General features: G+C 50.2%; 1 protein-coding gene across 2 annotated transcripts in view; it reads left to right on the forward strand.

The window, feature by feature from the left end:
• LOC147725998 (uncharacterized) overlaps window positions 1–24,865 on the forward strand; it is a 162,212-nt gene that overhangs the window by 45,652 nt on the left and 91,695 nt on the right. The gene's annotated exons all lie outside the window — the stretch shown is intronic.

The following is a 24,865-nucleotide window of genomic DNA, read 5'->3' on the forward strand; positions in this document are numbered from 1 at the left end:
TTGGGTAAATGCAAAAGGAATTCTTTATGTAAAAAAATTGGAAAATTGAATATATAGAATCTTAAATGGTATTTGGGACTTTGTAATTAATGAGCTTTGGATGTGTATTTCCAGGCTATTAATACGATGCCTGTGCTAACATAGTTGTTTGTTTATTTCTCTCCACTCCTCTGCAGTTTACATTGTAGTCACATCTCCTACACCCCACCATTCTGCTCTCACCCGTTCTTATTTCTATAACATGTCCATGCATATGTTGCTTTTCATCCATTCTTCCTTCCCAATGTTTCTCCCTACTTTTACCTTTTTTGTCACCATCCTAAAACCCTATTTCCAAACATATTAACTTTTGTCTAAACTTGTAATTCCTCAAAGATTCTCTGTGCACATCTGATTCGCTTTACAAATGGGACACTGCCCAGTAGAGAACTTAAGCATGTGAAGCTGTTTGAAAATCATGCTTCCGACCTTTTCTCCACTGCACCCTTTTCCAGTTACAAGCATTATATTATGATCAGAATGTTAATTTGTCAATTCAGTGCGAATGGGGCTAAGAGGTGTATTGGTTTCGTGTAAATACATAAAGAATGTTTACAAGGATGCCTCGAATATCCCTGTGCAAATGTTCTAATGGCTTCTTGTTGAAGATATACCACTGCTGCAGAGTTCAAATATTGTGATTTACTCTGCTGCAGCTTTATTAGGTTATGCTTCTGTATGTTCAATAAAACATTGCGCGTAGAAGATCTTCATTGATGGTCATAAATACTTGAATAATCGAAATTTGCCTAACAATTGTAACGGTAAGTTTCAATTCTATTAAGCACACGGAGGCGAGGATTATGCTTTTGCTTCTTCGCTTTTAATTAATACAGAAAAACACAGCAGCCAGAAAAGCACCAACATAAACCCTAAATCTCAGAACAAGGATAAGGCTTAAAAGAAAAACACCAAACAAAGGACTCAGATTTGCACCAGAAACTACAAATCCCATCACCCACACTGCCACAAATGGAGAGTAAGATGCTGTCTTCCTTTACCTCTGCCTACCTTTACCCCTGCCTACCTTTGGGGTTCCACTGGACTCTGTGCACACAGTACCTCATTTTGGTACAGTATATACAGAGCCAGCTTTCTATAATCGGTCACAGTTCTCGCTACTTCAGAGGCGTTCACCGTCGAGGCGAAGTGTTTCCGTCAAACTGGCGGCAGTCCACGTCGAAGACTTTGTCCACGTTGACATCATCTAGGACGACGATCGATATCCAGAGGACACACTCCGTCGACGGGTTCTCGTCTGACATTGAAGACAAAGAACCCGCCAGTAGGGTCTCTTCTGACGTCAAGACCCTAGTCTCCGTTGGCGACACCTCTCCCACCGTCGAGAATTTGAACGTCGCCAAAGTCATCCTAACACTCTGGTGCTATGTTGGCCGACGTTGAGGCACTCATCCCTGTCGGCATCAACACACTAATCTCCACCTGTAAAGTGCTTGAAGTCTACGCGTTCAACATCGAAGGGGCGCTCAGCATCTACAAGATTGCAGTCAGGATCACCACAGGTGCCTCTCGACGCCAAGCAGTCCCATTTCTCTGTCTTCTGAGAGGCAGACACCGAAGGAAGCACAGCAGATAGGTGACTATCCCCTTGCTGTGCAGGGGGATTCACTATCTCCTAGATGACTAATACCAGTGCACCACTGGTAGAAATCTTCTACAATGCATGTGTAGTAACCTCTGGACTACTGTAGTCCTTTGCACCGATCGCCTCTGGCTCAGACGGTAGACCTTTCTCCTACTAATTCACCGGAGGGCGAGAACTTGCTCGGCAGCAACTCCATCACCATGAAGGAGGTCCTCTGCACGTAGCCATCATTAAAGACATAGATCACCTTTGTGGTCCTCAAGCTTTACGCATTCTTTGAAAAAGGACTATCCTCCCACCTTGACAGACAGCCACCTTCGAGAATCTCCCCGGTGGATGATAATACTTTCCACGAGGTGCTGGCTATAGGGGTGCATAAGCCCACTCCTCAAACATCAACCTGTTATTTTTGATGCTTTGCACCAAAGGTCAACGGCAAGACCATTGCTACCTTTGGTATCTGGGCTCCAGCAACCGGTCATGGACACCTTCCTCTCGCCGGCATCACTCAAGGCGGTTTTTGCGAGGATCTTGAAGTACAAGCCTCCAGAATAAGATTCACTGTTCCTCAGGGCGGATCCTCCCCCGGATTCCGTAATTATTGCAGCTGCAAAAAAGATTCATGCAGTGTGGTCCTCTTAAACGGTGCCACCAGACAAAGAGAGCAGAGCTCAGAACTCTTAAGTAAGGAACGTTTGTGGCACTTAAGCTTCCAGCGGACTCGGACGCTCCCTACGCTGCTCCCTGACTCACCTGCTTCCCTGCTGGGTATCGTTAAGCAGCTCCGCTGCTCGCTTTGGCTGCCATTACATTGCTGCCTGAATAATTTGCATCGCGCTAACTCCGCATACCTTCGCCGATTTAAAATCACCAATTTGCATTTTCTTTATTAATTTGCGCCGCTCCGCTGCTTGCCCTTGCCGCTGCTGCCTGCCTGGCACCACATTTCCCACTGCCGCTCTGCGCTGCGTGTTACTGTGTTCAAAGTGCAGCTGATCGACCCTACGAGGCCACCGGCCATTTTGTTGTTGTTGTTGTTGGTCGCCCTGCCCTAGTCTCCACCCCGCTCCCGCCTTCCCAGCTGACCCGCCCTCCCACTAAGCTCTACCTACGCACTCTGACCCTAACGCGCTGTGACCGTTCTGCTTCCAGCGGACTCGGACGCTCCCTACGCTGCTCCCTGACTCACCTGCTTCCCTGCTGGGTATCGTTAAGCAGCTCCGCTGCTCGCTTTGGCTGCCATTACATTGCTGCCTGAATAATTTGCATCGCGCTAACTCCGCATACCTTCGCCGATTTAAAATCACCAATTTGCATTTTCTTTATTAATTTGCGCCGCTCCGCTGCTTGCCCTTGCCGCTGCTGCCTGCCTGGCACCACATTTCCCACTGCCGCTCTGCGCTGCGTGTTACTGTGTTCAAAGTGCAGCTGATCGACCCTACGAGGCCACCGGCCATTTTGTTGTTGTTGTTGTTGGTCGCCCTGCCCTAGTCTCCACCCCGCTCCCGCCTTCCCAGCTGACCCGCCCTCGCCCCTCCCCCCTCGCCACCATATATGACAGTAGTTCCCGCGCGCAGCGTTTACGCGCAGCGTTCGCGCCCAACCCGCGCCGAAGGTGCGCCAAAGGTAAGCCCGTCTACGCCCGTCCGCGCCTGGACCGCGCCCAGCGCCAGACCCCCTGCCCCTCGCGCTGCCCAGCCCTGCCGCATTACCTACGATGCCGCCACCCTCCTAGCCCTTAACCCCGGTCGCGCCCCCAACTGCGTCCAAGCCGCTCCTGGACACACCCATGGACCATTCTCCTGCTACTCCTGCAAATTCAGCTGCACCGACATCATCTCCGCTACGACCACACCACAGATTCCTGACCCCAACCACCTACAATGCATCCTGCTCAACACCCGCTCGATCCACAGACACGCCATCGACCTATGGAATCTATTAGACACCATCGCTCCAGACGTCGCCTTCCTGACGGAAACATGGATGAACGCTTCCTCCGCCCCAGACATAACCATCGCTATCCCTGATGACTATAAGATCACACGCAAGGACCGCACCGACCACACAGGAGGAGGAATCGCTATCGTCCATAAGAAATCCATCCGCATCTCTACCAGCTCTGACGCCAACCTCGTTAACTCAGAACACCTTCACTTCCAGATCCACATCGACCCCAAGACTACTCTCAGAGGCACCCTCCTCTACAGACCACCAGGACCCCGCGCAAAATTCAGTGAAGACATCACAGAATTCATCACCCCACACGCGCTCCCCTCCAAAGACTACATCCTTCTGGGAGACCTCAATTTTCACCTCGAAAAGATCAACGACCGCAACTCCGCAACCCTCTTAGACAACCTCGCCAACCTCGGACTTAAACAACTTGTCACTACCCCCACCCACATCGCAGGTCACACACTCGACCCCATCTTCACCTCCAGCAACCATGTCTCCTTCAGCCACACTACGGATCTCCTCTGGACTGACCACAGCTGCGTTCACTTCACCTACAACAAGCCGAAACCCATCATCCACCTCCAACCAACCCTACAGAGAAACTGGAACAAAATCACCACGGATCAGATCTCCGCATCACTCCTTCGAACCTCCCCAGCCCTCTCTTCTAACGCCAACGAAGCCGCCTCCAACCTCACCCTTTGGTTATCTAACACCGCCGACTCCTTAGCACCGCTTAAAAAACGTCAACACAAACTTGGAAACAAGAAGGCCTCATGGTTCAACGATGATCTCAAGAAGTCCAAGAAACTATGCCGCTCCCTTGAAAAGGCCTGGAAAAAAGACCCATCCACCAGCAACAAGGACGCCTTCAAAAGCGCCACCCGCACTCACCACCAACTGATCCGAAAAGCCAAGAAATCAGCATTCAAGGATCGACTTGACAACAACGCCCACAACAGCAAGGAACTTTTCAACATCGTCAAGGAATTCTCCAACCCATCGGCCAACTCCAACGACATCACCCCCTCTCAAACCCTCTGCGACTCCCTAGCTTCTTTTTTCCACAACAAGATTGCTGACATCCACAACAGCTTTGACAACCAACCCGGAAGTCATCCCACCCTACCATCTGCAGACCATCCTCTCCCCGTGAACACCCTTAACGCCTGGAACCCAGTCTCCACTGAGGACACCATCCGCCTGATGAATTCCATCCACTCTGGATCCCCCACAGACCCATGCCCCCACCACATCTTTAACAAAGCTGACTCCATCATAGCACCGCACCTCCGAGACGTCATCAACGGCTCCCTCAACTCCGCCACCTTCCCTGAAGACTGGAAACATGCTGAACTCACCGCCCTTCTGAAAAAACCAACAGCAGACCCCACCGAGCTCAAAAACTACCGCCCCATCTCGCTTCTTCCATTCCCGGCCAAAGTCATCGAGAAAGCCGTCAACAACCAGCTCGCCGCCTTCCTCGAAACCAACAAATCCCTTGACCCATCACAATCTGGCTTCCGAGCCAAACACAGCACTGAGACCGCCCTCATCGCAGCAACAGACGACATTCGAACTCTACTGGACAATGGAGACACAGTCGCCCTCATCCTCCTTGACCTCTCTGCAGCATTCGACACAGTCTGCCACAACACCCTTCTACAACGCCTCAATAACATCGGAATCCAAGGAAAAGCACTTGAATGGATCACCTCGTTCCTCACCGGAAGAACCCAAAGAGTCCGCCTCCCACCATTCAAATCCGAGGCCTCTGAAGTCATCTGCGGCGTACCTCAAGGATCCTCACTCAGTCCCACCCTCTTCAACGTATACATGAGCCCCCTCGCAGCCATCGCCCGCCAACACAACCTCAACATCATCTCTTACGCGGATGACACTCAACTGATCCTATCTCTCACCAAGGACCCCAGCACCGCCAAAACTAACCTACACGAAGGAATGAAAGAAGTCGCCGAATGGATGAAACAAAGCCGTCTGAAACTGAACTCAGACAAAACAGAAGTCCTCATCTTAGGTAAATCCCCCTCTGCATGGGACGACTCCTGGTGGCCGGAAGCCCTCGGAAAAGCACCCATCCCAACAGACCACGCACGGAACCTTGGCGTCATCCTAGATTCTTCACTCTCAATGAACAGACAAGTCAGCGCCGTATCCTCTTCCTGCTTTAACATTCTTCGCATGCTCAGAAAAACATTTCGCTGGATCCCCCCCGAAACAAGGAAAACAGTCACCCACGCTCTAGTCACGAGCCGACTGGACTACGGAAACACCCTCTACGCAGGTACCACCGCTAAACTCCAGAAGAAACTACAACGAATCCAAAATGCCTCAGCCAGGTTGATATTAGACATCCCACGCAACGAACACATCTCTGGTCACCTTAAAGACCTCCACTGGCTTCCCGTCAATAAGAGGATCACTTTCCGACTGCTTACCCACGCACACAAATCACTCTACGACATCGGACCAGATTGCCTCAACTCTCGACTGTCCTTCTACACCCCCCCCCGCCAACTTCGCTCTTCCAGCCAAGCCTTCGCCACTGTTCCTCGCATCAACAAGACCACCATGGGAGGCAGATCCTTTTCATACCTGGCTGCTAAAACATGGAACTCACTCCCCGCCTACCTTCGCCTCACCCAGAACCACCTAGCGTTCAGAAAGCAGCTTAAAACATGGATATTCGACAAATAATCCCCCTCCCCTTCCTAAGCGCCTTGAAACCCTCTGGGTATGTAGTGCGCTATACAAATTTTATGACTTGACTTGACTTGTATCCAGTGCTTGAGCCCTCATAGGTTGCAATGAAAGGGCCCTTTCTGAATGAAACCAGTGCTTGAGCCCTCATAGGTTGCAATGAAAGGGCCCTTTCAGATTATTTGGAGAGATTCAAAGAACATTTGCATAAAAAGAGTATCGACAAGACGTTGAAGTTATCCAAAAAGGAGGCTTGGCGGCGAATTAGATAATTAGCGCTGCAGCAGATAGGGTTATTCTAGCTGCGCATTCTTATGCGCATTGAATATGTGCCAGGCGAACATCCTTGCTCCAAATTACTGCACTGATGCAGAAAGCTCATCAGCATGTTCTAAACTTACCCTTTTCAGGAAGTTCTGTCTTTGGTACTCTCATGAATGATAAAATGGCCAGGATGAAGACAGAACTTGATACTCTCAAGGTGGTAGTCCTTGTCAAGAGTAATGTGTTCCGTCGTAGATACAGGCCATGCGACCGCAGGCCATTTCATCAGAGGGTTCAAACCCCTCAATGGTCTTAAAGGCAACATCTTCATCAGCCCAGAACACACTTCCAAGGGCATCGCTCTTCCCGTGGTAGAGGTACACCACACCAGTCCTCCTCCTCGCGAAGACTCCAACAAAGTATTCAGCAGTCGCTTCCGCATCACCCACTCCAGTGGGGGGGGGGGGGGGGTAAGTATTGTCAATCATCTGCAAGAGTGGGGCAGCATCACAAGCGATCAATGGGTATTGAGTATGCTGCAGAATGTATACTCTCTGCGGTTTAGCTATCCATCTATCCATCTCCAGCGATTCCCTCCAGTAAAAACCACCTGCGACCAGCTACAACTAGTGCAGCAAGAAGAAGCGACTCGCGTACACAAATCTGGCAAAGAGGAAGAAGTTCCTCCCTCAACGAGGGAAATGAGTATATTCAAGGTACTTTTTGGTGTGAAAGAAAGGTCTCCAAGCAGAGTTCAAGCCTATATTAGATCTAAGCATTCTGAACAAGTCCATCCGAAGGATCCTGCGCTTCACGGTAGGGTCCAAACACTACCAGTACAAAGTCCTCCCTTTTGGATTGAATTCAGACCCTCGAGTGTTTACCAAATGAATTGCAGTTATAGCAGCTGCTCTTCGCCGTCAGGGACTGTTCATTTATCCTTATCTCGTGTGTTAAGACCCCATACAAACCTGTCTAACATTTCTACTGCAGCTGGGCCTTCACATCAACTTGGCAAAGTCAGTTCACTATCCTGCTAAAAAAATGCACCATCTGGGTGCGACACTAGACTCCAATGCAGGAAAAGTGTATCCTTTGGAGGAGAGACTATCATCTATCCCTCTGAAGTGCAACTCAGCTTCTCCGCACTCTTCAACCTTTAGTCTGGTAGGTTGCCTCTCATAGGGTCAGTGGCATCTTGCATCTTCCTAGGTCCCAATGCCAGGCTGAGGATGCACCCCTTGCAGTAGGATCAGGGCGACAAATGGGATCAGCGGATGCTCGATGGGCCGACAAGGTCCACCTTTCCCAGGCTGCGAAATAATCATCATCCCATGGTGGACTCGTCAGAAAAAACTCTTTGTAGGAGTCCCATTCCATCAGACCCCGCCAACACAATTTCTAATCACAAATGCTTCTCTCCAGGGCTGGGGAGCCCACATGGACCCTCTTCAAACTCAAGGTCTGTGGTCGACTAAAGAACAGGCATATCATATCAATATGCTGGAACTGCGGGCCATGCATCTAGCCCTCAAGGACTTCTACCCCTCCATCCAATCCAGCTCCATATTAGTACAGACTGACAACACAACCACAATGTACTACCTAAACAAGCAGGGTGGACCCTGATCTCTTCCCCCCCCCCCCCCCCCTATCCTTGGAGGTTCAGACGATCTGGCATTGGCTTCTGGCCAGACACCGTTCAATTACAGCAGTCTACCTGCCAGGAGAACAAAACGCTCAAGCAGATTCCTTAAGGCCCCACTTCGAAGAGCAGCAAGACATGGTTCTGCATGACGAAGTGGTGGCAGACATCGTCCGAGAATGGGATCAACCAAGTATCAATCTCTTCGCGGACAGCACCAACCAGAAATGCAACGACTTCGAGTCAAGATATTACCGGCCAGGGACAGAAGGGAATTCCCTTTTGATCACCTGGTCAGGGTACTTTTTTGTGCGCTTTTTCACCACTTCCTCTCATCCCGAGGGTCATAACTAAGCTCTACCACTTAAAAGCGAGGATGATTCTGATCGCGCCAGACTGGCCACGACAGTGGTGGTACCCGCACCTTGTACATTTTTCAGAGCGTCCACACAGGAGGCTTCTGTGCAGGCCCGATCTCCTCTCCAAACTGAACAGGAGAATCTATCATCCCAACCTTCCCTTGCTGAATTTTGCTGCATGGCTCCTGAGGTCTTCAGTATGGCCATCTTGGACTCCCTCAGGAGCGCATGAAGATTTTAAAAGAATCACTGAGTCCTTCCACGAGGCGTTATGCATTTAAATGGAATAAATTCTATGTGTTGCATGCAAAAAGGGTTCCAGCCGACCCAAGGGCAAGATATTGCCTGCACTTGGCCAATTCAGGTTTGCCATTTGCTCCTATAAAACTGAACGTTGCAGCCATTATGGCATATAGGAAACGACCCTCGTACCATCCTTCTTCCAGCTTCAGGCTGTTGAATATTTTTTGCAAGGGTTAAAGTAAGTATTTCCCCCAATCCGCTCCCCTTCTCCTGCCTGGGAGCTCAGTTTGGTTCTCTCCAAGCTCGTGATTCCTTCCTTTGAACCGATTCAGAAAGCGACCCTGCAACTACTCACATGGAAGGCTGTCTTCTTGGTGGCAATCACTTCTGCTCGTAGGGTGAGCGAGATCCAAGCTCTCTGCTCTTACTCAGTTTTTTACAACTAGTAGTGAAAACACACCCTTCGCTCCTACCTAAGGTGCTCTCTGACTTTCACATTAATCAGTCCATTTTGTTACCCGCTTTTATTCCTAATCCCACCACACCGGCTGAAAGGTCTCTCCATTCTTTAGACCTGAAAAGAGTCTTAAAGTTCTACCTGGAAAACTCTAAGGCTGCTAGGAAGTCTGATCTCTTGTTTGTAAATTACTATATCATCAGAACAGGTTTCCCAGCCTCTAAACTTTCCATCTCCAGATGGATAGTGTCATGTTTTAAGCTGGCTTACCACTTGTCTACTAAGCTCCTTGTGGCTACACCAAAGGCTCATTCCACAAGGGCAAAGGCACCTACTGTAGCTTTGCTGCACAATGTCCCCATCTCTGCGACCTGCAAAGCAGCCACTTGGAGATCGGTACATACATTCACTAGACACTATTGCCTCGATTCAGCTACGAGAGCAGACACTCAAGTAAGCCAGACTCTCCTGTCTCGCTAAGAAGAGGTCGCTTCCCCACGCTCTCAAGGCATCATTGACTTGTGATACCAGAGCGCTTAGAAGCAGTTTTGCGGTATCGTAGCGCTTTGCAGCTGTCTGTCACCACCGCGTCTGCGCTCTGCTGCCTCTCATCAATAGCGATTTCACCCCCGCATTGCTGCCGTTGCCTGCATTGTATCATTGCCTTACATAGCGCTGCTCATTCCAATCTGCGCATTGTTGTGCTCACATTGTTTGCATTATAAGTATTTCTTGCTTGATTGTGCCTGATTGTGCCCCAGTCTCGCCCACTTTCGCTTTGTAACTGTTGCAGCCATTTTGTTGTTGTTGTGCTTCCTAGCCCGTAGCTCCACCCCGCTCCCGCCTCCCAGCTGACCCTCCCTCGCCCCTCCCCCTATCCATATATGACAGATGCATTCGCGCGCAGTGTTCACGCGCAGCGACCGCGCCCCATGTGCGCCAAAGGTAAGCCCGTCTACGCCCGTCCGCGCCTAGCGCCAGACCCCCTGGCCCCCGCAAACCGCACTCCTCCCGCATAACGTATGACGCCGCCACCCTCCTAGCCCTTAACCCGGACGCACACCACAATGCTACGAAGCTGCCCCAGGACGTACCCACGGTCCCTTCACCTGCCACTCCTGCAAGTTCGCCTGCATCAAGACCCACACCAAATCCACTAACTCCAAACACAGCTCCGACTCTAACCACCTGAAGTGCATCCTGCTGAACACCCGCTCGGTCCACAGACACGCCACTGAACTCTGGGACCTACTCGACACTGCTTCACCGGACATCGCCTTCCTTACAGAAACCTGGATGAACGCATCATCAACACCCGACATCGCCATAGCCATCCCGGATGCTTACAAGGTCATCCGAAAAGACCGCACCAACCAAACAGGAGGAGGCATCGCCATCGTCCATAACAACACCATCAGAATCACGACCAGCTTCGACGATAACCTTGCAACCGCCGAACACCTCCACTTCCAGATCCACACCGACCCCAGGACCACACTTAGAGGCACCCTCATCTACAGGCCACCAGGAACCCGTAAACAATTCAGCGAAGAAATCACTGACTTCATCAGCCTACATGCCCTCTCCGAGAACTACATTCTACTGGGAGACCTCAACTTCCACCTGGAAAAGAAAAACGACAGCAACACCACCACCCTTCTGGACAACCTGGCCAATCTCGGACTCAAACAACTTGTTGACACCCCCACCCATGTAGCCGGACATACGCTCGACCCAATCTTCAACCCCAGCAAACACATCTCCTTCGATCGCACCACAGCTTTACATTGGACGCACCATAGTTGTGTTCACTTCAGCTACAAAACTACCTCGACCCACAACCCCCCACAACCTATTCTGCGAAGAAACTGGAACAAAATCACCACCGACCAACTCCTCACATCGCTCAACCAAAACCCTCCCGCCCTCTCATCGGTCCCAGTCCAAGCTGCCACCAAACTCAAACAATGGATCACTCACAGCGTTGAAGAATTAGCACGCTTGAAAAACCACCAAACCCAACAGGGTAGCAAAAAGGCCCCCTGGTTCAACGATGACCTTAAGAAATCCAAGAAACTATGCCGTACTCTCGAGAAAACATGGAGAAAAAACCCAACCACTGACAACCTGACCACCTTCAAGACAGCCACCCGCAAACACCACCAATTGATCCGATCCACCAAGAAATCGGCATTCAAGGATCGACTCGACAACAACGCCCATAACAGCAAGGAACTATTCAACATCGTCAAAGAATTTACCAACCCCACTGCAGCCTCAAACGACATTACTCCCTCCCAAGACCTCTGCGATTCGTTATCCTCCTTCCTCTACAACAAAATCGCCGACCTACATAACAGCTTTGAGAACATTTCCAAAGAACAGTCCACTCCACCCACCTCCGAACCTAAACCGCCCTCTAACAACCTTAGCGCCTGGAACCCAATCACCACTGAAGACACCATCCGCCTAATGAACTCCATCCATTCAGGTTCGCCAACCGACCCCTGTCCCCACCACATCTTCAACAAAGCAGACTCCATCATCGCGTCCCATCTCCGTGATGTCATCAACTGCTCCTTCAACTCCGCTACCTTCCCAGAAAGCTGGAAACACGCCGACCTCGGCGCCTGTGAGAAGGTGGCCTGATATGCAGTGCTCACTATTATAGTGAACACTATGTATCAGTCCAGCAACCCTTATTGATGATTGGTTGTAAGTCAACCTTATAGACCAGCTATCCTAGTAGCGTGGATACGAGCAGTCTAAGGCTAAAGACTCGAGAGGGCGTGTTAAGCAAGCTGTTTACCACACATATACCCGTTGAATACCAAGTGAAAGGACACCACACAAGTGTTATGAAAATAAACAGGATATTTATTAAGATTCACAACAGCCCTGTACTCTTTATGAGGACAGGGTACTAAGCACAAAACAAAACTCTTATGAAAATACTTAAGTTAGCACATTATATACAAATGCCCGAGGGGCACGGAAAACCATATACTCTGAAAGTGGAATGCGAAATTACTAGCAGGTAAGTACAGTACTAATAGGCTTTGGAATCGCTAGATCTTGACTATAGAATCTTCAGATTACTTCTAGGAGACCCAGGGGACTCGGGTGCAGAGTGTGCACTCTCACGCGGGATGCGGGACAAAGTCTATGGTAGCTAGAAATTGCAAAGTTGGTGTTCTCGGGCGAACCCGACCTGGTAGGAGGAAAACGAAAGTGGATTCTGACCCTTGGATAGTGAGGCTATGCTGGGGCACCGAAATGCCGAAGTTACCTAGCCCAGGGGCTGCAGCTGCATAGGACTCAAAAGACGTCGGGAATCCTCGTTGCCGGACCAGGAGCCTGGAAGAAAGAAGTTGCTGGCAGGCGACCAGTGAAGAAAGTTCGGTGGATCCAAGCCTGGATCGATGGAAGATGACACTTGAAAGCAGAGGGGACCAAGTTCGAGACTGCTAGCCAGTAGTCAGTGGGCACCAGGAGGGCACCGGATGGTAGCCACCTCGACTAGGTGAGTGGGTGACGCTGTGCTCGAAGATCTCACGGACCAGGAGGCGTTGTCGGCGACCAGGATGGAGGAGCGAGCTGTCCCACGAAGATTGAAGCTGTCGGCGTCGCTGGGCCCAGGATTGGGCAACAAAGCCTTGGCAAATTCAAGCCCACGCGGTGGACCTAAAATGGCGTCTGGAGTGGACCAGGAGGGTCCGGGGTGCCTCTCTTGAAGAAGGAAGCAAGGGCCAGTCTGGAGCAACCAGACCAGCAGCAGTGATGTCGTCGGGCGTCGTGTAGAAGGCCACAAGCCAGCCGGCTAGTAGCCACACAGCGCGGTGAGCACGCAAAAGCAGAAGGGCCCCACGCAGATCGTGGAGATGCTGGAGGGCTGATCTTCGGTGCTGGAGCTGCTCAGGGTTGGGGCTTCTCGGACCCCAAAGCACTCACCAGTGGAAGACTCAGTGGGCTTGTTACAAAGAAGTCGTGCAGTCTTGGCGATCGTCGGTCCCTCGAGGTCTCGTCACACTCAGTTCTCAGCTTTGCTGTAGAGGTGAGTAGAGGTCAGAGGTGCCAGGGAAGCCGGGTCTCGTCGAGCTGGGTCGTCGGATTCGTGAAGGACTTGCAGCAGACCGCAGTGTTCTTAGGATGGTGCCCGCTTGATGCAGGGTGACTACTCCTTAGCCACAAGGGAGAATCTTGAAGAAGAAATCTTGAAGTCCTTTCGAAGAAAGTCGTGTCTTGATTCCAAAGATGATCTAATTTGAACAGGGGGCCCGCTCCCATCTTTATACTAAAAAAGGGGGCTGACCCGGTGACTAGGTCCTGCCTATGGGTGGGACTAGGAGGGGGGTGGTTACACCCCTCTGCCATGCCGGACTTCCCCAGGCCAGGGGCTGGTGTGCCCCTGGAACTGGTTCAGACCGGCCTATGCGTAGTGAGCACCGGGGTGCCACTCAGCAGTCACCTTCCTGAAAAGCCCTGCCTACCCAGGATACACAAAACCATGTCTGGGACGGTGCTAGCACCGCCCCTGACAGGAAACCCTTTGTCCAGGCTCCCCTTGCTGGAAGGACTCCCAGCTGCAGGGGGTCAGACTCGTGTCTGTGGTGGCAGCATCCATTTTGTGGAGCTGAGGCTTTAGTTAACTTTAACCGGGGTTCACAGTTGCATGCATGTCGTGTCCCTCTAGAAGGGTGGAATGCTAACCCCGTCGCCAGAATTGGCGAGGGGTTAGTATTCCAATTCGTATGACACCTTACTCGACATGTTTTGATAAAGCAATACCAAAGTTAGCATTTAACCGCGAGGATTATAATGCACTTAAGAGTATATGGTATGCGATGTCATGGAACAGCTATTAGGACTTGGTTCCGCAAGCTGCAGACAGGCTCAGCTCATGCCAGAGCACCATCTCACACGATTCCAAGCACTCTGCCTTCAGGATTGTCAAGGCCTGCCATAGGAGTGACTGATAGGAATCTGTGTGTCCATTTTAGGGTTAGGTATAGGTATACTACACCTACAGCAAAGGGTGATTACACGACTTTGCCCCAGCTGTCATGCAGCCAGTTGTGTCAAATTTAGGAGGCCAGCCAGGGGTGGCATAATACATGCTTCAGCCCCTGGCAGCCCTGGGTACACCCATGCCCTGAGTTACAGGGTCTGATAGGGTGGCCCAGTACCAATTGGAAATGTACCTAGGGTACATGGAATCCATTTTAAAGAGAGAGCAGAAGGCCTGGGGTCCTGATTGGCAGGGTCCCAGGTCGACTATGTCCAAAACCAGCTAAAACACAGGGCAAAAAGTTGGGGGCAACCATAGTCAGGATGTACCTTCCTACAGCGCCCTCCTGAAGAAACCCACAGCAGACCCCTCTGAACTTAAGAACTACCGCTCCATCTCCCTCCTCCCATTCCCTGCCAAAGTCATTGAGAAAGCCGTCAATAGCCAGCTTGCCGCCTTCCTTGAATCCAACAACTCCCTCGACACCTCACAGTCCGGCTTTCGAGCCAAACACAGCACCGAAACCGCCCTCATTGCAGCGACAGACGACATCCGAACTCTACTGGACAACGGAGAAACAGTTGCCCTCATCCTACTCGACCTCTCTGCCGCCTTCGACACAGTCTGTCATAGCACCCTCATACAACGCCTCAGCAACATCGGCATACAAGGAAAAGCCTTGGACTGGATCATCTCGTTCCTCGCCCGGAGAACCCAGAGAGTCCAACTTCCCCATTCAGATCAGAGGCCACCGAAGTCATCTGCGGAGTACCACAAGGATCATCACTCAGTCCCACCCTCTTCAACGTTTACATGAGTCCACTTGCATCCATCGCGCGACAACACAACCTTAACATCATCTCTTACGCTGACGACACCCAGCTGATCCTTTCCCTCACCAAAGACCCTAACACCGCCAAAACCAATTTTCACGAAGGCATGAAAGAAGTAGCTGAATGGATGAAAAACAGCCGCCTAAAACTTAACTCTGACAAAACGGAAGTCCTCATCCTAGGATCATCCCCCTCTGCCTGGGACGACTCATGGTGGCCATCGGCCCTGGGCACAGCACCCATACCCACAGACCACGCACGTAACCTAGGCTTCATCCTAGACTCCTCCCTCTCGATGACCAGACAAGTCAACGCCGTCTCATCCTCTTGCTTCAACGTACTTCGTATGCTCAAAAAAATCTTCCGTTGGATCCCCTCCGAGACAAGAAAGACTGTCACCCACGCACTGGTCATGAGTCGACTGGACTATGGAAACACCCTCTACGCCGGAATCACAGCCAAATTACCGAAAAAACTCCAACGCATCAGCCAGACTCATATTGGACATCCCTCGCCAAGATCACATTACCGGTCACCTGAAAGACCTCCACTGGCTTCCCGTCAACAAGAGAATAACGTTCCGTCTCCTCACCCACGCACACAAGGCCCTCTACAAACTAGGACCCGAATGCCTCAACACACGACTGTCCTTCTACACACCCACCCGCCAACTAAGATCCTCCAATCAAGCCCTCGCCGCAGTTCCGCGCATCCATACATCCACCATGGGAGGAAGATCCTTCTCCTACTTGGCGGCCAAGACCTGGAATTCTCTCCCCACTCACCTCCGCCTTACACAGAACCACATTTCCTTCAGAAAGGAACTTAAAACCTGGCTATTCGATAAATAATGCACCCCCTCCCCCAAGCGCCTTGAGACCCTCTGGGTGAGTAGTGCGCTATACAAATTCCTGAACTTGAACTTGAACTTTATTCCAATGCTGAAACTAGTTCCTCTTGATTCTAAATCACTTGTACGCAGGGGTAGAGGACGAGCTTGCTATTTGATTCAGTACTTACGGCTATTGATGAGGATCCCCTGGAAGAAAAGGATACGTTACTTACATGTAATCCTTGTTCTCTTCTAGGGGTATCAGTGTCAGTCCTAAGCAACCAGCCCACCTCCCCGGGCAGATTACAAATCATTAGTTCGTCTTTTTGTGCCCTGATATTCGGGTTTCCGCAAAGAACCGACGTAACTGTCACCCCTGGGGCATGATGGGAAGGTGGGTGTCATGGCTGCCTTATAGGCACGCTACTAGTTTATTTTCATTTTCTATGCTGTTATGTTTCCATTGCATCCTTTGGGCTAACAATGCCGGCCATGTTAGATTGCAGCTTCTGTAGTTCATTAATGAGAGTTCAGCTGCCTCTTTGTCGTCCTGTTTTTTTCATCTTATGTGGGTGTATTAAAGAATTAAAAACAGCATGTGTATATTAATGCAAAATCTGATTACTGAGGCATTGGTTAGCCTTGCTTTTTCTTGAAGACTGCATAGGATTGTGAAAAAATAATATATATAGCTGTCTATGATTAATATATTTTTAATGTAATCTGGGGTCCCCACGCATGGGCGGGAATATTCAGTGCTTATGACTTTGAGCAAACCCCTGGAAAAAAACTAGGATTACAGGTAAGTAACTTATACATCTATACAATTTAGTCTATTCACCACCTCTGATAGAACCCCTGCCTTTCCGTTTTTAGGTCTCGCTAAAGCCAGCGCATGCACTGCTCTGCGAGACATTTAGTAGGTGCTTCAAAAAGTGCTACCACAAGCTGCTTTGGCTGGCCTGGCGCTTGCGTTCACGTGCACACGCGCACACGCCAGCTTTCAGCGCCTGATCAGACGCCATCTGTCTTTCCTCTCACTTGATTCCGTTCACGCTCCTCCACCTCTCCCCTCCCCCGCCGTGCTGCTTTCACTTTCGTGCGCAGCCAATGCTTGTTTTCCTTGCATTTTCACCTTGCCCCATGTCCTGATTTATTTTAGTTTCGCCCATGCCCGCCTTTCTTTTTCTTTCCTCTGTCCTTTCGTTTCTTACATGCAGTACCAACCTTGCTTTCACGCTCCACTTCCCTGCCGCGTCGCGCTGCTTTCACTTTCCCGTGCAGCCAGTGCTAGTTTTCTTTAAAGTGAAAGCATGATGGCGACGGCTTGTTTCTTATTTGCAGGCATGACGTGCTTTGCTACATGCAGCACGCCATGCCCACTGTCTGCCCCGTTTGCCCGCCACAGCACTGTTCTGAGATCGCAGCTTTTAATTTTTAAACTGATACTTCTGTTTACAATTATTGCTTTGGTTTCTGTCCTCTATGGGACACTGCACGTCAGGGCTTTCTTTGCTGTTCCTAAGCCACCTGTCCTGACAAATGAGTTATCGTTCTGATTGCAGCGCAGGGGTAAGCTTGATGGTAACAGCTTGTGTTCCTTCCCACTAGAAACCCAACTGATGTGACGTCCTCTCATTGTAGACTGCATGAATCGACGAAAAGGGCTGGGGAGTGCGGATTGCCTAGAGGCGATCACTGGGACAGAGGGCAAGAAAGCAGGTGCATAAGGTCTCCCCTAAAGCCAGATTCAAACTCGTACAGCCCCACTATCTACACATAACCTACCTGACGCAGGACAAGTAGACGTGGGTATACCTAGATAGGTTGGTGACTTGCGCAGATGTGGGCTACTCTCGGCCGATTCCCTACACATGGCTTGGATCTCCCCCACCGCAAGTGAAATACTGGCAGCTAGTACTGGCAATACTGACGTACTTGGTGGAGGCGAGAGTGGAGGATCTATGAAGCTGTGCTTGATGGGTGTGGTGCCTCGCAAGTAAATCCCTGAGAAGATAATCTTGGCACTTGGAGTGGTATTGGCAAGAGGTGATAAGATTGAAGCAAAACCAGCCTGCTTTCTTTATATAAAACCTGCACAATAAATACAGAATTAACCTTCCTCATTTTTTAAACAAAATTTTACTTATAAAGCAATGTTTTTTCTTCGTTATACATTTTTGTTAAATCAGTGATAAACAAAAATTGCCCATCCATTTTTTGAAGTAGTTTACCACTCTGTTTTCTCGCTTTGTGCTGAACTGGCACAACTAGTGCGTCTCTTTCCCTAACACAAAATTGCAGAAATACATCTAATAAGAAGTTGCTGGATTTTTGCAGCAGTGTTTTTTTTTTTATCTTGCCCGGGCATTCTTTAGTGTCACCAAAGGAGTTTGGCATGCACCTAGAAAAAGAAGGCGTCAATCCCTGTATATAGGGGTCACTGTGTGGCCAGTCCCCCCCCGTCTGAACAGCACAAGATACAGTTTTGCAGCGTGAATCTTTCTGGATTCACTATGCTGTACATATTCCGCTATCTGGTGGTTGGGTCCGGAATCCTAGTCTTTTTTTCTTTTTTTTTTTTTCGTAGCCCAGGTGGGCGTTGACGTTCCACCATTTGGTGTACCTTTGGTGACGTCTGCATGCTACCGGCGAAAGCTCCCACTCTTGGGCGCCATCTTCAGATTATTTTTTCCGCCGTTGGGTCTGGATCGTCGTGTGAAGCTCCAGAAGTTTTAGAGGAGAAAAAGAGAAAAATACGCACATTTCTTCAGGAAAAAACTCGAAGACCAGGTGAAGAAGATCATCAGAGCCGGGACGACGAAGAACAAGAGGAACCTCTATCTTCGACCCCTGAGCGCAGCAATGGACAACACACCATTTAAATTCTGCCGTAATTGCCACCACAAGTACGCGCAGAGAGACCAGCACCCGGTCTGCAACCTCTGTCTGCCTATCGACCACGGGAGCAAAGACTGCAACGCCTGCTCAGTCTTAACGCCGAAGACGCTGAGGATTCGGAAAAACAGAGGATAGCTCACCACACGATGCACGGCAAGGGCAAGGCCCCGTCGCTATACGGCCTGGGCCTCTCCACCGACGACGAGGACAACATCGCTGAAGGTCCTGATGTCTCCATGGTTGAATGAAAAGTAACAACCTAGGACATTTGGCGGTACAAATCACATGTAAATCAGACACGATATAAAAGTAAACTACAGCTGACTAAAAAAACAGGCTTTTATTAAACAATTAGCACAAGTAAAAAATCATTCATGTAACATCAAATGACAATTATAAAATCACATTATATACCTAACAATTACATATAATAAATTCATACACAGTTTTTTTATATAAAATATAAGAGTAAGTGGCATGAAATTTCGGTCTCTACGCGCGTTTCGGCGGCCAGCGCCTTCTTCCTGGAGCAGCCACACAATATTAAGTGTTCGTTTTATCAAAGAGTTGGTGTTAAGATAAATTTTCGTTCTCTCATTCGAAATCTTTTGGTGATGAATTGATAAAAACTGATTGCTTCGATGAGTAAATAGTAAGTCCCGCCAACCGGAACCCTTTTATGATGATATCGGATAAAATTCGTTCTTGGGTATTTCTGGATTTCTCCTAGACTTTATCTAATTTGCTTTGAGTTTGGTCCAATAGACTTCAAATTGATAGTTGGTCTATTTTTCTTAAGGATCTGATAACCTTAGAAAAAGAAAGATGCTTATCCTAGGTTTCAGATTTAGAAGGATGTTAGTCCTTAGGAGTATTCCAGGCAAAGATTTAAAAGATCTCCCTGCCTGTAAATGGTCGGCAGGGCTCCCTATGTCCGGTGGCGGGATGAGACGTCTTGATGAGCGGCGAGCGCGGGAAAAAAATGGTCGCAGACACCGATAAGAAATCGTCAGACAAGGTAGGAGAGTCTATGACCCCGAAACCCTCGACAGGGCCTCGAAAACCTGAGGCTGACTCTCGAAAATCAGAGTCTAGAACCTCGAAGGGAGCACTGGCGTCGAAATCTTCGACGACCGAAGCTGCGGTCCCCGAAAAACAGCCCAGCGGATCCTTCGAGAAGGACTCCCAGACGGCAAAGACCAGCGAAAAGCAAAGGTCGTCGAAGCATACTCCCGAAAAGGGATCCTCAACTTCGAAGGAGAAGGAACTGAGAGCCGCTTCGACGTCGACGGGGCCGTCTAAGAGGGCGGCCGAAACGCTCAACGCCGAGCAGGCCGCACAGATGGAGAGAAAGAAACGAAGGCTCGAGGCAGAGATGGAAAACATCTTCCAGAGGAAGAAGGACTTCGAAGACAGAATGAAAAGCTACAGGATCCTTTCGAAGCCCACGACGGTCCTCGAAGACATAGAAGAACACGAGGAGTTTGACGCCGAAGAGCCGCCGAAAACTCCGGAGCCCTCGGAGCAGGGAGAAGAGAAGGACCTCTATTACACAGAGGGGCATTATGGGGACCCGCGTTCGAGCCACGACTCGGGATCCTCGACGGCTCAGGACCAGGATTGGCAGGGCATCTAGGCCGAAAACCCGGAGGAGGCTGTGGAGATATACCCCTCGAGGCCTTCGCCGCCAGACGACATTGGGGCCTACTATGAGGTCATCGCGAAGGCTGCAGCAGCTTATGGAGTCAAATTGGAGGAGAAGGCTAAGGCAGATTTCCTGCTAAAAACCTTGCTCCCCGCACAGACAAAAAGCCACTTTTTGCCCATGCTGAAGAGTATCATGGCACAGGGCAAAGAGGCGTTCAGAGAACCAGCTACCTGCAGGTCTGTCACGCCAAGGACGGAGAAAAAGTACAAGTTCTCCTCCCAGGACCCCACTTACATCTAGGGGACAGCTTCAGCAGACTCCATTATAGCCGCAATGGCCAGAAGAAGGGCCAACTTCCCAACAACATCTTGGCCACCACCTGACAAGGAAAGCAGGAGGATGGACCTAACAGGCAGAACAATTAAGAGAAACGCAGCAATGCACTGGAGGATGGCAAACTCCAACGCCCTTCTCAACCAGCACCAGTACCAGCATTGGGACGAGATGAACCAATTGCTGAAGCACCTCCCAGAGGAACACCAGCAGAGAGCCGCTCACCTCGTGGAAGAGGGGAAAAGCATCGCAAACTCGTGCCTGAAGACAGCCTTGGAAGGGGCAGAAACATCCAGCAGGCTGATGGCTATAGGAATCACAGAGAGAAGGCAAGCCTGGCTCAGGATCTCGGGCTTCAAGACGGAGGTTCAAAACAACATCCTGAACACCCCTTTCAATGGAGAAACACTGTTCGGAGCCCCGGTTGATGAAACTCACCCAACTGAAGTAAGACGGCAAGGTCCATGGGGGCCCTGCAATTCAGGGGGATGAGAAGAGGCACTCCTACGCGTAGGCCGAATGGAATGGGTGGAAACCAGCAAGGACAACCACACCAGGCGTTCCACCAGGGTCAACAGAGTGACAACCAAGGTCACCAGGGCCAACAGAAGCTAAACTGGAACTACCAGAACAGGGGCCAGTCCTTTCGCGGTAGAGGAAACGGACGGGGCCAGAGAAGGAGAGGCGGTGAACAACCCCCCTCTAAGTGACTTCACACAGGAAAAGGTGCTCACCCACTCAAACCCTCCCAGGGAAAAGCACGGAACAGCAAAGAGGAGAGGGCTACACGGACAAGACACAAAAGAACATTTAACACCAGTAGGAGGCAGGCTGAGATTTTTCCTCCAAGAGTGGAGGAAAATAACCACAGACAAGTGGATACTCAACATCATACAGTTCGGATACTGCATAGAGTTGGAAAAGAGACCACCAAACAGAAAGCCAAAGAAAAGAGAGCTCTCGGGAAGGGAGCTGCATTTGCTCCAAGAGGAAGCTCAAGAACTCCTCCTCAAAGAGGCCATCGAACCGGTCCCATTCAAAGAACGGAACAGGGGAGTGTACTCCAACTACTACCTGGTGCCAAAAGTGGACGAAAGCCTAAGACCCATCCTGGCTCTACGGTTCCTAAACAAATATGTAAAGACTCAAAAATTCAAGATGACGTCCCCACAAGAGGTCAACCCACAGATAAAGGCGGGGACCTCTTGTCCACCATAGACCTCAAAGATACGTACCTGCACATCCCCATGAACAAGCAGCACAAGCACATGCTAAGATTCACAGTAAACAAGGATCACTACCAATTCACAACCCTGGCATTCGGTCTAAAGTCCGCACCAAGGGTATTCACCAAATGCCTCGCAGCAGCGGCCGCACATCTGCGAAGAGAGGGTATACACGTGTACCCCTACCTCGACGACTGGCTCGTAAAGGCAAGCTCTTACAGGACATGCAAGGTTCATGCAGAGCAGGTCACAAGAACGCTAACAAGCCTGGGATTCTCCATACACTGGGGAAAATGCTCGATGGAACCGGAGCAAGTGAAGATCTTCCTGAGAGCTCCTGGTCACTTACTCAGGGCAAGTGGGGAAGTAGAGTAGGGTAGTAGTTGCACTTCCAGTGGCACTTGGGCGGCTGGGTGTAGGGTGCTTTTGAGCTGTTGGGCGCTCAATGTTATCCAATGGGAAAGTAAAAGAGTGAACAAAGGCTGCATAATTGGGGATGGAGATTCTTCAGGTACGACCACCACTTCGAGAGGTAAGTTGGGATCTTGGAGAAGAGGTAGGTACCCCAGAGGAGGGAACAGGGAGCCGCAGGGCGCCGGGAGTAGGGTGGTCTTTTGGTGTCGGGAAATCTTATCCTCGGCTGGTCGCGGTTGGAGGGGTCCCTGGTTCTGAGGATGCAGGCGTCGTCTGGGTCGTCGAGGAAGGTCTTTGGGCACTCGACTTTGGGTCTCAGTCGCCGGGGGGATGTCCTCGTGGTCTTGGATCACTCAGGCACGGGCCGGGCTCGGCGGGTGAAGAGTGGGCTGGATTCACGGTTCCTGGCTGGCACCAGGGGTATTGCTGTTGGAGCAGAGACTCTGGTCATGGGAGTCCCAGTCTGTTATAGGGTCATGGCAGGCAGGTACTCTGGGTTTATCAAGGTTGCTGCCCGCAGGAGTCGCCGGGATTTAGCAAGAGCAGGTTCCATGGTCGACAGACCGGTAGTTGGTGTCGTCCTGTTAGCAGCTGCACAGCGGGTTGTCTTCTTTATCTTCTTTCTTGTTTTCTTTTTGGGATCTGAGGAAGGAAGGTTCGGGGTGCCTCTAAATACTAAATTTAGGGGCGTTACAGGTAGGGCAAGGCCAGGGACCAATGGGTCCTGGCCCTGGGGTGAGTACACCCCCTAGCCTGCTCCTCTCTTGTGGGAGGGGGCAGGAGCCTAGCTGTGATTGGGTAGGGCTCCCCATCTTCAAGATGGCTGGAGCCCGGAGTTGTGCTTCACCTCTCCTCTCCCTCCTGAGGGGTGGGGTTGGCATAGGTTGGCACACCCCCTTGCCTCACTTCAGGTTTCCCGCCAGAGTGGGGGTCAGAACCGGTGGGGACCAGTTGCTGGGTACAGCAAATTCTCTGGAGAAGCTCCCAAGGGCGGTATGCCTCTGAAGCTTTCCCTGCCCATCCTCTGGGAGGAGGCCTGGCACCTCGTCCCAGGATGTGCATTGTTCCAGGCCCCCGACAGCGGCAGACTCTCGGCCCAGGGGTCCAGAAACATGTCTGGTGGTGGCAGCCTCGGCAGCCACACAGTCAGGACGTGGATTGTAGGTTAGGTTTCAGGGGGCATCTCTAAGGTGCCATCTGTAGTGCATTTCACATTAAATCTCACACTGGCAGCGCGGGTTTAATTTGCTGAGAAGTTTGATATCAAACTTCTCAGTCTTCAGTGACGCCATCATGGTGCTGTGGAGTTCGTAATGACGACCTCCCGGGACCATATACTCTTACATGGCAGCACTGCACTTACAGGGCCCAGGAATGGCTCTGGGTACTGTAGGATCACAGGGCTCATGCACCTGTGCCCTCACCACTGGCATAGGGCACCCAGCTAGAGGGGTGACTGAGTTATGCCAGGGCAGAGGGTTTTGTGGGCATGGCACACAGGATGTGTGCCATGTCGACTTCTTGTTTAGTTCTGCACTTAGACACTCAGCCTGCAAAGACAGTTTGTGGGTGTCAGGGTACAGGGCTCCTAAGGGTGGCACAATAAGTGCTACAGCCCTTAGGGGTCTTCTCTGGGCACCATGCATGAGTACCTAGGGTACCATCTACTAGGGGCTGACAGGTGGCCAAAGATGCCAATTGGGTTTTAGTTTCAACACAGTTTTAGGGAAGGAACACAGGCCCTGGGCACCTGGTTGGCAGGAGCCCATGGCACACTCAGTCAAAGCACATCAGCAGTTCAGCAAAAGTGGGGGCATACCAATGCAAGAGAGATGGCACTTTCTCACGGCACTTTCTCACAGAGGCTAAGCCTGTTGCAAAAACATACACACTGTACATAAGCTATAGAATATTTGGTCTAGGTGTAGCTCACTAAATGCCTTTCAGTGTCAGAAGCGTACAGCAAACTCAATGGACAACGACATCAGTGATCTCAATTTAGATTTTATCAATGACACTGTTATAAGTGATGTAACGTGCGTGTGTGTTTATGCAAATAAATAAATATATGTATATATATTTGCGTTGGGTGATTACCCACCTCAGGGAATAATTGCAACTGTTGTCTCGGTGAACCCTCAAAGTCACTAAATTTACTTGAGCTCATGCCTTAGTATCTAAGGTACAGAACAGACCAGCTTAATTTAGGGCAATGTGTAGAGTACTTAGGCAGTACCAAAACAGTAAAAAGTTTAAATGCAAAACAATAAAAATCCCAAACCGAATTAGGAAAATAGAGTAAATGTAGTAAACAAAATGACATCTAAATGACAAAATCAGAAATATGAAGTTTTAAGTAAAAATAGCACCTAAAAGC

Source organism: Lissotriton vulgaris, chromosome 3_1 (genome assembly GCF_964263255.1).
Source record: "Lissotriton vulgaris chromosome 3_1, aLisVul1.2, whole genome shotgun sequence".
Classification (NCBI taxonomy): domain Eukaryota; kingdom Metazoa; phylum Chordata; class Amphibia; order Caudata; family Salamandridae; genus Lissotriton; species Lissotriton vulgaris.